The sequence below is a fragment of the Aedes aegypti genome, chromosome 1, assembly GCF_002204515.2.
Source record: "Aedes aegypti strain LVP_AGWG chromosome 1, AaegL5.0 Primary Assembly, whole genome shotgun sequence".
Lineage (NCBI taxonomy): Eukaryota > Metazoa > Arthropoda > Insecta > Diptera > Culicidae > Aedes > Aedes aegypti.
The window spans coordinates 90,275,703-90,289,539 of NC_035107.1; the positions used below are offsets into that span (position 1 = coordinate 90,275,703).

At 35.1% G+C, this 13,837-nt stretch overlaps 1 protein-coding gene across 2 annotated transcripts in view; it reads right to left on the minus strand.

Moving 5' to 3' along the window:
- LOC5574982 overlaps positions 1-13,837 on the minus strand; it is a 157,758-nt gene that overhangs the window by 90,353 nt on the left and 53,568 nt on the right. For both annotated transcript variants that reach the window (XM_021842040.1, XM_021842044.1), the window contains exon 2: positions 11,815-11,840. The gene's annotated coding sequence lies outside the window, so the exon portion shown is untranslated. The remainder of the gene's footprint in view (positions 1-11,814; positions 11,841-13,837) is intronic.

Below are 13,837 nucleotides of genomic sequence, written 5' to 3' on the forward strand. Positions count from 1 at the left end.
CTGTCATAGGAATAAACAATACTAATGTAATGGTGTTTACATGTCACGAGTTGGTTCGAAGGATGATCCCTTTAATTTCAAGTTCGAAAGGCTCAATATCACTTCCGCACTTGCGCCACCCAGCGGAAAAATAACAAATCAAACTGTTTGCCATCCGAACTCCTTTGACGGTCTGAACAACTTTGCCCAATTCTCGAATTTCCTATTTCATCTGGTTCACAATACAGAACTAGCTTTAAATTTTCAATTTCACATGTTCACTACTGCCACCTAGCGACAAAAATACAAACTAAGCTGTTTCCCTACTGCATTGCATTGACCTTCTGAACAACTCCGCCAAAAAAAGTTCATTCATCCTTTATTATCAAAATTATAAGACAGAATGAGTATAAAGCACTCACTTGAGCATCATCAATAGCGCCACCTGACGGAAAAAATCTAAATCAAACTATCTGCCTTTCGGTTGCCCTTGATTTTTTGAACAACTTCGCCGAAGAATCGAACTTTCTAGCTCATCTGGTTCACAAGATATAATTTGTTTGATTGTACCCTGTTTGACATAAAGCCTTTTGGCATAAGGTCGTTTGGCATAAAGGCCGTTTGGCATAATTGACATTTGGCATAATTGCCATTTGGCATAATGATTGACTTAGATTGACTTAGCTTTTACCGAGATCAACACCACCGAGCACATAGCAGGTTCTCAGCAAGCGTGGTGTTCGTTCAAAGATTTTCCAAGCTATGAATGTCAAAATTGTTGTGACAATAAAGGGATTGCTCATAGAATATTTCGCTGCAGGTCAAGCTCTGTCCCAGTTTGGACGTAACACGTAAAATTACTTGGTAAAAGAAGTGAAAATTTCTTTGAAAAATATTAAAAGCTCTCATCCAGAGATCTATTATTGCAGCATAATTCAAAAATTGCAAATATACGAGAGCATATTATTTTTCGTTTAAAATGTTTAGGGCTCTAACGCAAAAAAAATCTTCTCACAGCATAACTAAAAGGAACAACACATTTTTAAATAAAAATATAAAAAATATGCGGCAAAACTTTTGAACGATTCAATATAAATTTAAATTTTGGAAGTAAACATCAAAAACACCGTCTTTCATAGAAAGAAGGGAAAATTTGTGATTGAAATAATATTTTTTCCAGTATATCTCTCATGTGTTTGCCAAAAATAAACTTTGTTGAATATTTGCAGGTTCTTAAGTAATTATCATTCTAATTGATAAAACAGCAAAACATAAAAATGGTTAACATTAAGCTTTACTGAATAGTAAAATTTAAAACAGTATAAATATAAAGAACAGCTTGTTTTTCAAAGAAGGTAAAATTTATGATTAAACATATAGAAGATTGGACGCCAAAAATTCTTGCGGCATAATAAAACGAAAAGGCATCAAAAATTGCATTCAGAATCATCGAAGTGATTGTGCTACCTTTCCCCGAATGTCGTTTCTCCGAATGTCGGTTCCCCGAATGACCCTTTTCTCCAGTTCAAATAGGTGCTATAATAGCCTTCAGTTGCAGGATGGTGAAACGACATTCCGGGAAAAGTAGCACAAACCATCGAAGTAACTGCAGTAAACGAGATCTTTTTTCACTGATAACTTGAGCCCTTTTGTCAGTTGGAAACAAAAAAAAAAATCTAACAAATATAGCTCCAGAGAACAGTCTATGCATAAAAAAAAATTGTGAAATTTATTTAAATTTTAAATCAACAGTTTTTATACCTATAATTATGGTTACATCATATTAAAAAATAAACACATAATGTTTCAAAGAAGGGTAATTTTGTGCTAAATATATCAAAATCTTCGGCGCAAAAATTTATTCCAATAGCAAAACTTAAAAGAAGAATTAATATTTTGAAGAACGGTAATTTCTGGATAAATAATAAAATACTATTGGCAATAACTTTCCTTATATGCTTCAGTTTATTAAAGAGCATATGATTGTTGAATAAAGTGTTATTTTGTATCAATAGGGTCCTAAAGCCCTGTCCCAATTTTAGAGCCAAACGCTTAAGTTTAGCGCAATAACAAATGTTTACTCAATTTTCTAATGTTTTCCGTTGGTTTGAGTCCAAAAAACATTTTTTTAGATTTTGTCACACTCCTTGGCTTAAACTTAAATTTTGGGTGTATTTTGTTTTCCGTGTCCCTTCCGAAATGTCAGATAGGATCAACCCCAGTGGTAAAACTAAAACCCCTGTGGTGTTTTTGTCGACTAAGCGAACGTCAAACATGATCTTAAGTATCAAGGTTCATTTATGGACCCAATTTTTAAATTAAAGTTCAAACATGATACAGCCGTTATTTGAGCGGGAAATATTGCTAAAGTAGTTGCAGTAAGATGCTCTTTCGTGTTATTAAATAAAAACAAGATTTCATTAAAAATTTTAGGACCCAATTGACTTCAAAACAAGCCTGATGTTATCAGAAAGATTCAATAGAAATGTATGAACGAATGTCGGGGATGAACCAGTCTCGGGCTGAATTTCCCCATAATAAAGAGTCAATCAATCAATCAACGAATGTCATCTTAAAAAATGCTTGGTTTCGGACTCATTATGCCAAACGACCATTACGCCAAATGACTTTATGAAAAACGGTTTTATGCCAAACGACTTTATGCCAAATGACCTACCACCAATTTGTTTCATATGTTTGATTTAATGCCACCTAGCGGCAAAATTAAGATCCAAACAGTTTGCCTTTCGGATGTTCTTGACTTTCTGAACAATTTTGCCGAAGATTTGATCTTTCAATTATTTGGATCGCAATTGGTTTCCGAATGTCCTTGACCTGCTGAACAAATTTGCTGAAGATCATCAAAATCTCCGGATGATGCTATATGAATGTTCCTGTGATTCAATATTCAGCTAAATCTTGCAATACTTGTTTCGAGCGAGTCCGCGTTAATGGATAGAGTAAGGCCATAGTTTTATAGTTTTTTTTAAATGAAATTCGAAGAACGTCTCATTATTAGTTGTAGTTTCATGAGTGGAGAAGTATAGAAGAGGCCCATCAATTTGACCAATCGAATGCAGTTCCTTTAGTTATTCGACAGGAGCTTTTGAATGAGCATAATTTTAAACATTTTGAAAAACCAAGTGTAAATAGTGGGCCGGTTTCAGCGAGAATGTCTTAGCTTACGGGTTAAATACCTCAAAAAGAGACTAAACAGGAACAAGCATGGCTCCAGGGAATTATCTAGTTATTTTTTTTTTTTTTTCAAAATTATTTGGAGTAATTCCTGAAAAAGTCCGTAGCCTATAATAAAATTTCTGTTCACATTCTTAATTAACTCCTGCGAAGATCTCCGAAAACAATATGAACTTTTGAGCGAGTCTTGGAGGAATTTCTAGAAACAATTCTATTGAAAAATAATCAATTGAGATGTTCTGAAAAAAAATCTGAAGAATTCAGGAAGGATGATGATGATGATGATGATGATGATGATTATTTAGCCACCATCAGCGCAAGGATTACCTATGGCTGCAGAATCATACCGGGATGGTATGATCTACCTGATGGTTTGTTGTAGCAGGGCTAGTTAATATCTTTGAAGACCTTTGGAAGACAACACTAAGGCTGTTTTCTCATGACAAAAGGCTGGCGACCCCACGCACTTTCATCCAGTCAACAGTTCAATTAACTCCCTTAGGCTACCCCTCCCCAATACCCAATAAATAGTAATATATCATATATAGTGTTGTTAAAGTATCTTACCGTAAAATTATAGAAATAAAGAAATTAAAAATTATACTCAGCTTAATCCAAATAAACTCAAAAACAACGTCCGGGGAAGTATTTCAAGCTTGTAGCTACGTGATTCCAACGTTTTGATCTGAAGAATTCAGGAAGGAATTCTTAAATTAATTTGTGATGGGTGAAATTACTGGAATAATTACTGTAGTGTTTAAACTTTTAAAGAATAAAAATAGATTTTACTCGAGGAAAGTTTGTACATCCAAGTAAGTAATTCCTGGATTAGATGCTGGTTAAATTTCTGGAGGAACTTCATGAGAAATTTCTGGTTGAAGTGAATTATTAGAATAGTTTTTAACAGAATGTCTGGCAGGACCTGAAGGAATTCCTGGGAGAAGTCGTAGATAAATTCTTAAAGAAATTCATATGAAGATGTAAACAAAAACTGAAAAATCGGCGTACGAACTCTTGGAGGAATTCTATTATTAGCGATAATGTTTGCTGAGAAAATTCCTCAATGAATATCTTCCGATTCTGTGGAACAAACTTTTATATGATTTTTTAGCAGATCTCCTACAGTAAGAGGTAGAGAAATCTACGGAAGAATTTTTTGAAAAATCACTGGAGAAAAATCTTGGATACCTATTGCGAAACTTTTAAGTGTGATCCCTGTAGAAATGACTGAAGGTTGAATTGAAACTCTCAAGGATTTCCTGGATGACTCTCTAGAGACATATTTCTAAGCATTGCTTGAAAATTCAATGTAGCAATTTCTGCACGAATTCCTGGGAATAATTGGTCGATACATTCTGGAGGAATCCCTGGAAAAGTCCCTGATGATAACTAGAGGAATTCATGAAGCTTATCCTCGAAGAACTCGAGAAAAAATTCCTGAAGAACAGTGGGGTAGTCACGTCAGAGCTTCTTAGAAAAAATCTCAAGGATTTTGCACCTGAATTCATTGTAAGTAATAAAATAAAAACAAGGGACTTTGAATACCATTTTGGTTAGAAAGAAACTTTTTTACCAATACTTAAAGACTTTGACATGCATTGGATCTGGTTTCTTAAAAGATCTGATGCCAGCCCTGCTAAATATATTTTTTTTTAATTTAATTGAAAAATTACCTTCAGGATGTTTGCGTCACCTCTAAATGAAAATATTTTGATCCAAACTTGAGGGTTTCTTTTTAAATTATAGGAATTCAGAAGAGTACACTAACTTTCGGGTTTGTATAGCATTCGAAAAATAAGCCGCACCCTACTGTAGATTGGTGTTTATGGATTTTGTTTGAAACTAGCAGAGCATCACGCAAACTGGCACAAGCACAACGCGAATCTCGAAACTAGGCGTGAGCCGAAATGCGTTGCGCCAAAATATAGGCAACGTTCTGACCGGCTCAGTTTGTTTTTCCTGCCGGGAAAACAACTTATAGAAGTAAGGTCACTTTCACCTTCGCGAAAATGTGTATCTGCACACACCGATTCAAAAGGATGCCGACGACCGCGGGAAATTCTTCACGCAAAAACAACCAATTAACAGCACCTTCTCAGTTCGCTTTGAACTCGAAAAATTTCACTCAATTTGTCTTATGGTTTCGAAAATAGAAAATAATAAACAGAACTACGTTGACCGTTGACGAATGACACTCTCGCGTAGAATTGGGACTAGAATTACGCGCGCGCGTGGCTTTGCAAACAAACCGTAGTCTAGCGCGAACGACTCTTGACATAGAACTAAACAATTGAATGCAAGCGCGCCTTTTTCCACCAAAGTTCTAAATTCGTTTGACATCCACAACAAATACAGTCACGCAACGGTCTCCAACATTGTAAACTAAATATGAGTGGTTCTCAACCTTTTTGGAACTGCTCCGTTTAGTTCTACAAATATCTCGCAGGCCACCAATTGGGAAACACTGCTCGATACGGTGGTTATAAAAATACCCATTCGAGAGCATAACGCGCCGGATTTGAGTGTTTTCTCCGGGCAGCAGCAGCAGCAGAAGCACCGACCGACTATGTGTCCTCATAATTGTAAACTTCTCCACAAGATCCCACGAATTCAGCGCGAAGAGAATCGAAAGAATAGATTTTCGCTCCGTGACGTTTCAAGAAAAGCGCATCTACTTAGAGCACATTATGATGATGTTGTACCATCATCGTTATGCTGCTCCCGAAGGGAAGAAGCCTGAGAACAGGAGCCCTCGGAGATTTGAGATGCCGAAAGGGAAGTCCACCCGTCATAGAATGTCATACCCTATGCTGCATGTAGGCCAGACCGCCTGCATGCATAATGGAAAACGAAAATGAGATGTGTTCCCATGAGACGCTGCTGTAGCACTGTTACTACGGATGTTTACGGGTAATGTATTGCATGTCGTATGCCGGCTCACAGCAATGTGACTTTTAGGAGGCAAGTGCAATACGACAATGGATGTGCAACTCTTTAATTGACCTGTCAAATAGCAACACTGGAAAATGAGGAAGAGAACGAATTTTAATCTAGAAACCATATATAAAATTATATAAAACAGTTTATTTTATAATTTTATAAATCAATAGGCGTCATATTGCAGCTCAAAAATTTGAAACTTATTTTTCATACAATGATCTACGTTGATATTTCAAAACATTGCTTTACTAATTCCTACAGAGATTTTCACAGAAATTTGTGAAGGGATTCCTCTTAACATTTTCCTATGGAAATTCTGGCGATTCTTCTGAACAAGCTTCCTATAATTTATCCAGAGATGTATTCAATAACTTCTCCAGTCATACAAGGATTGCTCCATGAAAACCTCCAGGGCTTCTTGCAAGAATTTCTTCAGGAATTCCTATAAGAATTCCTTCATAGGTTGTTCTATAGATTCTTCTTTTTTTTTTTTTTTGACAGGTTACCTATTTGTTGACAAATTATGTCAGTGATTTTTCAAAGTTGTTTTTTGTTTATTCCTCCAGAAGTAATCTATAAAAATTTCTAATAATTCATTCCGAAATATTTTTTGGGATTTCTCTAGATTTTTTAGGAAAAGAAAAACGATCCCTCCAACAGTTCTTTCAGGATTGTTTGAAAAGATTCAACAAAGGTTGCCTTCAAACATTTTCTATGTCCCTCAAAGGGATTTCTCCAGGAATTTTATAACTAGTATTTACAGGAATACTTACAGAATTTCCATTAGTAAAGTCTCTAGGAAATTGTTCATGTATTTAGACACTCCACCTGCGATATTTTTTTTCTCAGATATATCTAAGAATTTCTCAGTTTTTTTTTAATAAAAAACAGGGTTTTACAAAAATCCTGTCTTTTCTGGAATTCCTCATGGGATTCTAACAGACTTTTTTTCCAGATTTCATTTAAGAAAATTTTCAAAATGACTCATTGACTTCAGTAATTCTGTCAAGTTTACCATAGATTTTTATTATAATTTATCAATGGATTCCGCTTTTTTTTAGGAACTCTCCCAAGGACTTCTGGAGGAATTTCTCCGGTTATTTCTGCTATATTTTTTTCAGGTTCTACTTAAATTTCTTGAAGGTTATTTATGTAGATGGAAATCGTTTAACACTTCAATCGTCGCGCTGTTGTATGTTGTACAACACTGCTGAGAAAACCTCGCTTTGCGTTCACAACAGCAACGCGGTGGTTCTGACGGTGGCAAACCGCGCAACGACTGAAAGGTTAAGGATCGCTCTTGGAATTTCTCAAGAAAATTCTCAATAGATTCAATCATGAATTTTCTTCAAGAATTCTTCAGAGATTTTCCAAGAAATCGTTTTTGTTCCTCCTCAAATTCCACTGTATTTATGGGTGTATTGAGCCTATTGTCATAGGGGTTCATAAGGAATATTTCCAGTAATTCATCCTGAAAGTTACCCAAAATCGTTCATAAATTTTTCCAGGCGTTCTTTCAGTAAATTTTGAAGGATTTTACCAGGAATATTTTGTTCCATTATCTTGAAGACGACTCCAGGTATTCATTAAGAAATTTCATCTGCAATTCCACCACAAATTCATCTAAGGTATGCTCATAAAATTCACACTTTCTGTAAAACTTCAAATGATGCCTACAAGAGTCTTACGACAATTCCATTCCGTAATTTCTCCAGTGATTCCTTCACGGATTGCTCCTTGGTTTCTTACAGGGAGTCTTTTCTCCACTTTTATTTGATTCAACAACAGATGCGATATAGATGTACCTTCGTTGGGGGTGTCATTGGTAGGTAGGGCCAATCAGTATCGTAAACATTGTGAATATTCGAATGATTTTTGTGCACTCATCCGCTACCATCACCTCCCACACACAGCACGAGCCGTAGAATGAACATCGAGAAACACAAAAACTGTTAAGGGAATGTAATTTGACACGATGACATTTTCATAAATCATCAATTTAGCGTAGATTTCAGAAATGTCCAGTCAAGAATAGTTTAACCTTGTTATATCTGACGTACATACACTGAAAGCTGCACTTATTACGAAAAAAGATAGAAATAGACAAAACGTTACCGTTTTCCGGTGAAGCCACCGTGGTCAGCTGTTCATTCAGTTGACATTTTTCATTCGTTCGTTCATATGACCGCTCGCGCTGTGAATGCTGCAGGTAAAGGCTGTCGAATGTAGAATGTAGACTACCGTGATTGCTCACAACACTCACAGAAATATTTGAAATAGTTATGTACAATTTTGATAAAGATTAAATCTTGACAGATCGTAGTTTATTTTGAATGACTCATTGAAAAACGCTTGAAAATCAGACCATTCCCTATTTTGTAGGAAATCTCACTTTCAGCTGGATGAATAAAATTTTCAAATCAGCGTGTTCTGGTGGCGTGGGTGTAAAATTCGTCGCAGTATTTTTTTTTTTGCTTATATTTCTTAGGCTTTTCTGTAGGGATTCCCTACTAGATAAAAAAAAGTCACAGTTCATTCATGAGATTTTCTACCAATGTCTTCTTGAAATCCATCAGGAATATTACATTTTTCAAATTCAGAAATTATTCAGCATTTTCTTGAAGAACTACTCCAGGACTTCAGAAACTTTTTAAGAGATGTCTTCTGGGTTAAGTTTAGTAATCATTCTACAAATTATATGTCGATATTTTTTATAAATTAAAGTAGTTTTAAAGATATTTGAAATTGGCTACGGAGTTATTCGCAACTAGGGAACCTTAAAGTATATTATTTGGAGAATTTTCCAAAATATTTCTCTGGTTTATTTTGTTAGAAACATCTTCAGATTATTGTTTTAGATTTAACGAAAATGTTGTTATATATTCTCCACAATTATATTGAACGAATTTTCCATGAATTCTGTAATATATTTTTCCATTGCTCCTACCAAAATATGAAAAAAAAAACAAACTTTTTTTAATATTTTTTTTTTACGGATTTTTTTCTACAGTATGAATTTAGTTCTCACATTCTCCTTTGAATAGATCGATCAAACAAAACTTTATTGAGAGAATTAATTCGACTTTTGGAATTGGCTATTCTTTCAGAAATTCATCATTTCACGAAAGTCACAGCTCATTCATGAGATTTTCTACCAATGTCTTCTTGAAATCCATCAGGACTATTACATTTTTCAAATTCAGAAATTATTTCAGCATTTTCTTCAAGAACTACTCTAGGAATTCAGAAACTGTATAAGAGATATCTTCTGGGTTCTGTTTAGTAATCATACTACAAATAGGGTGCAGAGCTACTTGAGCACTTCCATGATTCACTTTGGCATGGGGGGTTTTTTCTCGGCCGAATTATACGAAACCTTGCAACAAGAAACGCTTTAGTATAATGCATATTATGGCCAAATATAAGCTCTGTAGCTTTCAAAAAACCCCACTGCATTTTATGGCAATATGGGAGGAAACTGAAATTTCTAAAAATTACCAGGAACTAAAAAGTGCTTATTTGAGGCTGATATTTTGTACAACTCATATCGCATAGTAGGTGAATTGTCAGAAAATTATTCTGATAGAAATTTTATTGCGATTACTTTACGAGGTTCATTTATAATCTTAATGTGACTGTTTTGCGATTATTATTACCAATGTGACAAAACAACTTGGTATTTTTTTCGAATTTTCTAGAACAATCTCACAGATTTCAGTAAGTTTATCAAAAGTATTTATCATTTGATGACTCTTCATGGTATTAACTCCAATTTGTCAAAAATGTCGAATGTGTTTTGCAGTTATGGGCAGTGTAGTGAATATCCTACTCGGCAAGTCTCGTTGAATAAATGTACGACTCGTGCTGTAAAAATCGTCACACAGCAACTTGTTTCGTAAACTACTATTTTGAAATTACCTTTACTTTAATACACAATACTTCAAAATCCAAATTATTTTTTCCCTCTTTCAAAATTATTAGTTAAAAATAAATAAATATATAAAATCCAAATTAGCATTCTCATGAAAAAAAAAATGTTCTTACTTGAAGGGATTACAAAAAAATCTAGTACGTAGTATACAAACAATTGCGATTTTTCAAACATCAGACACTATGAGTACCGTTAAGTCACCCGTCACCGTGCGGCCTCCATTCACCGTGCACATATACAAATTCCTACAGAATATTCATACAATTTTCACAAATTATTCTTTTGTTAGCAAAATTAGATAAAACTGATGAAAAGTTTTTGTCACATAACATTTTGAAAAACCTAGTTTATGAAGTCAAAATCATGTGAATTCTGTTTGATAATGAGATTTTTCAGAAACGCCAAAAATTTACATTTTTCATTTTAACGTTAGAGTATGAAATTTTTCTAAATTTCAACAATTTTTCACTGTGGACACTACTAGTAAGATGTATTTCATCGTATGAGCAATGAGTTTTCATGCAATTTAGATGTTTTGTTGTGTTTCAGTCGAAACCTAAATGCACGGTAAATGGACCCTTTTCAATATGTATGGTTCCTATTAACGTGCATTAGTGTAAAAGGCATGGAATTATTCGGTAATATTAGATTTATTGTTATGTCGTCATTAAAATACTTCATGTTGAGTTTTTGAGTGAATATGGAATGGTTTGGACGATACAGTCAAACTTCTTATGACGATTTTAATGAAAAAATAATTATTTAACCTATTTTTAAACTTTTTATGGTTTTTATTGTAAATGAAGATTCGAATACTCCTAAAAATGAGTGCGCACACTACTAGCAACATAGTTGCTCCATCAACAACGTTTCTTCAAGATACAAAATTAAATCATGACGAAACCTTTACGCACGGTAAATGGTAACATAGAACGGCACGAGGCGACCTTAACATGACATTTTCAAACATAATTTTTTGTTATGCATCACTAGTTTTAGATTTTTTGAAGTGCAATTTTTTCTAAAATGCACGGTATGGTATGATGAATGGTAGCTTGACGGTATCAGTTAAATTCGCTTCTAAGTATGGAATGCATTAGATCTGTTAAAATGTGTAATTACCAATTTTACTGTCGAAGCTAATACCGCAGAATTACGACAGAAACCCTATTTCCTCATTAAACCAGTCGGTTATTACCCATTTCGGTTAGACCACTTGAAAGTGTTCATTAACACTTCTAAATTCGCTCGTAAAATAGTTCTCCCCTTTACTGTTTCCCAGCTGTGAATTTTACGATTCAAACAAAATCCCTCAAGTGCTTGATCGGTTCATCACAATTCAAGCTCTTCGAAAAAAATCTTTGTCAAAAACAAGAAACTAACCTTCTGAATTTTGTTTGAACACTTGACATCAAATTCAAAGAACCGCGAAAAATTCAATCTGTTCTCAACGGCAATAAATCTCGCCTCCAAAAGGCAAAGACATGTTCCACTGCAAGCGGTGCGTAGCACCGTTTGTTCGCTCATCGACTCTTTCAAAACAGATAATTGAAATGTCGTTGTTTTTGTTTCTTAAAGCCCATTCTCATGCTCATTCCAAGCACCCTCCTCACGTCTAATTCCAACGGTCGTTTTGTGTTCAGACTGTCACTTATCCGAAATTCGAACCATTTTTCTAAATTACGCATTCAGTACGTGCCGACGAGCTGTAAAAAGTGCAAGTGCACCATACTGCGCCTTAGTGGTGATGGCAGGTTTTGTAAACTTACCCAAATTCCATGAGTCATTCAACGATCTGAAACGAAAAGAAAAAAAAGACGATGCGGGTGAGACATGGCAGCCAAATTAATAAGCATTGAAAGAAACGAAAAACTTTGTGCATTACGAAAAACTAACAAATAAAATAATCAAATCAAAATATTCCAAGAAAATATTATAAGTTAACACTAAATAACTAAAATACTAAAATACGCTTAAATTCTATTTTGGATTTTTCTAATGCTATTTTACACTCAATTACAACTTGTTCCAAATTATTTTATTGACATTTTTTGTAAACTATGTAGTGATGATTATTCTTTTCCTAGAGCATGAAAATTTGTTTTCCCGGTGAGAAATATAGCAATACGATCAGGGAGTTTGCTTTCACAAAGAGACAGAGAGGAAGAAGCCAAAGGTGTCTCATAAATCTGATGTGTGAAACTTCGATCCTGCCTAAAGATGGATTGGATTACGATCCGAGTGGCAGAAGAAGATGGGTGGAATGTGATTATTGCGTTATGCTAACCAGAAAGAAATTCAATGAACGCCCTGTTATTTTTTTTTATTTTGGATGATTCTGGGAGTTTTATTGTGACATGCGGTAGGGGCACGTGTGCGTTATGATTCGTGTTTTCAACACGATCTGTGCCGAAACGACCGAAGCAAGCTGAAGGATGCACCTGTTGTTCTTAAATTTTGCCATTGACTTTGAGTGTTGGGTAAATAATCACGAATGACGGGAAGATAATTACGATAATATGGATGCATATGGGGGTATACCTACTTGTGAATTATTGAAAAGTAAACATGCTATTGCGAGAATTTCATCTGTTTTTACTTTTGCGAGCAAATTATTTGCAAGGATTGTTTTGCTTAGACTTACACTAAAGCAATGGAAGAACTACAGGCAAACAGACATAACAAATATCAATTCACACCACAGTAGTGCAAACATTAACGCCCAATGCTCAAAATGATGTTTTTGACCAACCGAAAAACCCCTTTCGTAGGAATAGAAGCAAGCTGTGTGTTTTTACTTCATTCGATTTGCCGATAATTTTTTTCTGTTTTGATATTTGATGGGCCTTCCTTAGCCGAGTGGTTAGAGTCCGCGGCTACAAAGCACATGCTTAAGGTGTCTGGGTTCGATTCCCGGTCGGTCCAGGATCTTTTCGTAATGGAAAGTTGAGAAGCAGGCTCTGTCCCAGTGGGGACGATAATTCCAAGAAGAAGAAGAATTTGATTTGATTTTAATTGGACCACAGATAACAGATGTTCATGCTAGAACCAAAATCTTCTGAAAACTTGTGTAAATATTCAAACTAAAACACGTTGAACACACTAGCGCCGCCACACAACGGATTGCTGCAATCAGTGGTGAATATAAGTATCTTGAAATGTTTCATATTCACCACAGACATCACCAGGGGAACTTAGCGATAACAGCGCCACCACGATGTTGCTACTTGTGTTGCCACTTAAAATCACCATTAATTGTCGTACACAGTTTTACAATCGGACATAAACATCTGTTATCTGTGATTGGACTTTAAACAATGATCAGGAATGAGTGCATTGCGCCTACAAAATCGTTTCCCAAGGATCTTCTTCTTCTTTTTGATATTGCGTCCTCACAGGAACAGAGCCTGTTACTCAGCTTTATGTTCAATGAGCACTTCCATAGTTATTAACTGACAACTTTATTTGTCAAAGTTGCCATTTTCGCATTTGTATATCGTGTGACAAGTACGATGTTACTCTATGGACCTATGCACGGGTTCATTATTTGACGTTTTAGCGGTGCCGTGTTATTTATGTGACCATGGAAACTAGTGAATTCGGCACCGCTCAAACGTCAAATTAGTGAACTCATGCATCGGTCCATACTAGACCTATTCAAATGTCTGTTAATTCCTCAGTCAACCAATATTTTGATTTTCCATGTCAAAATGAACTCCTGGTCAAAATTTCAGTCAATTTGAAAAAAAAATTAGATGTGCTTCAAATCAATTATGTGTTTTAGGACTATTT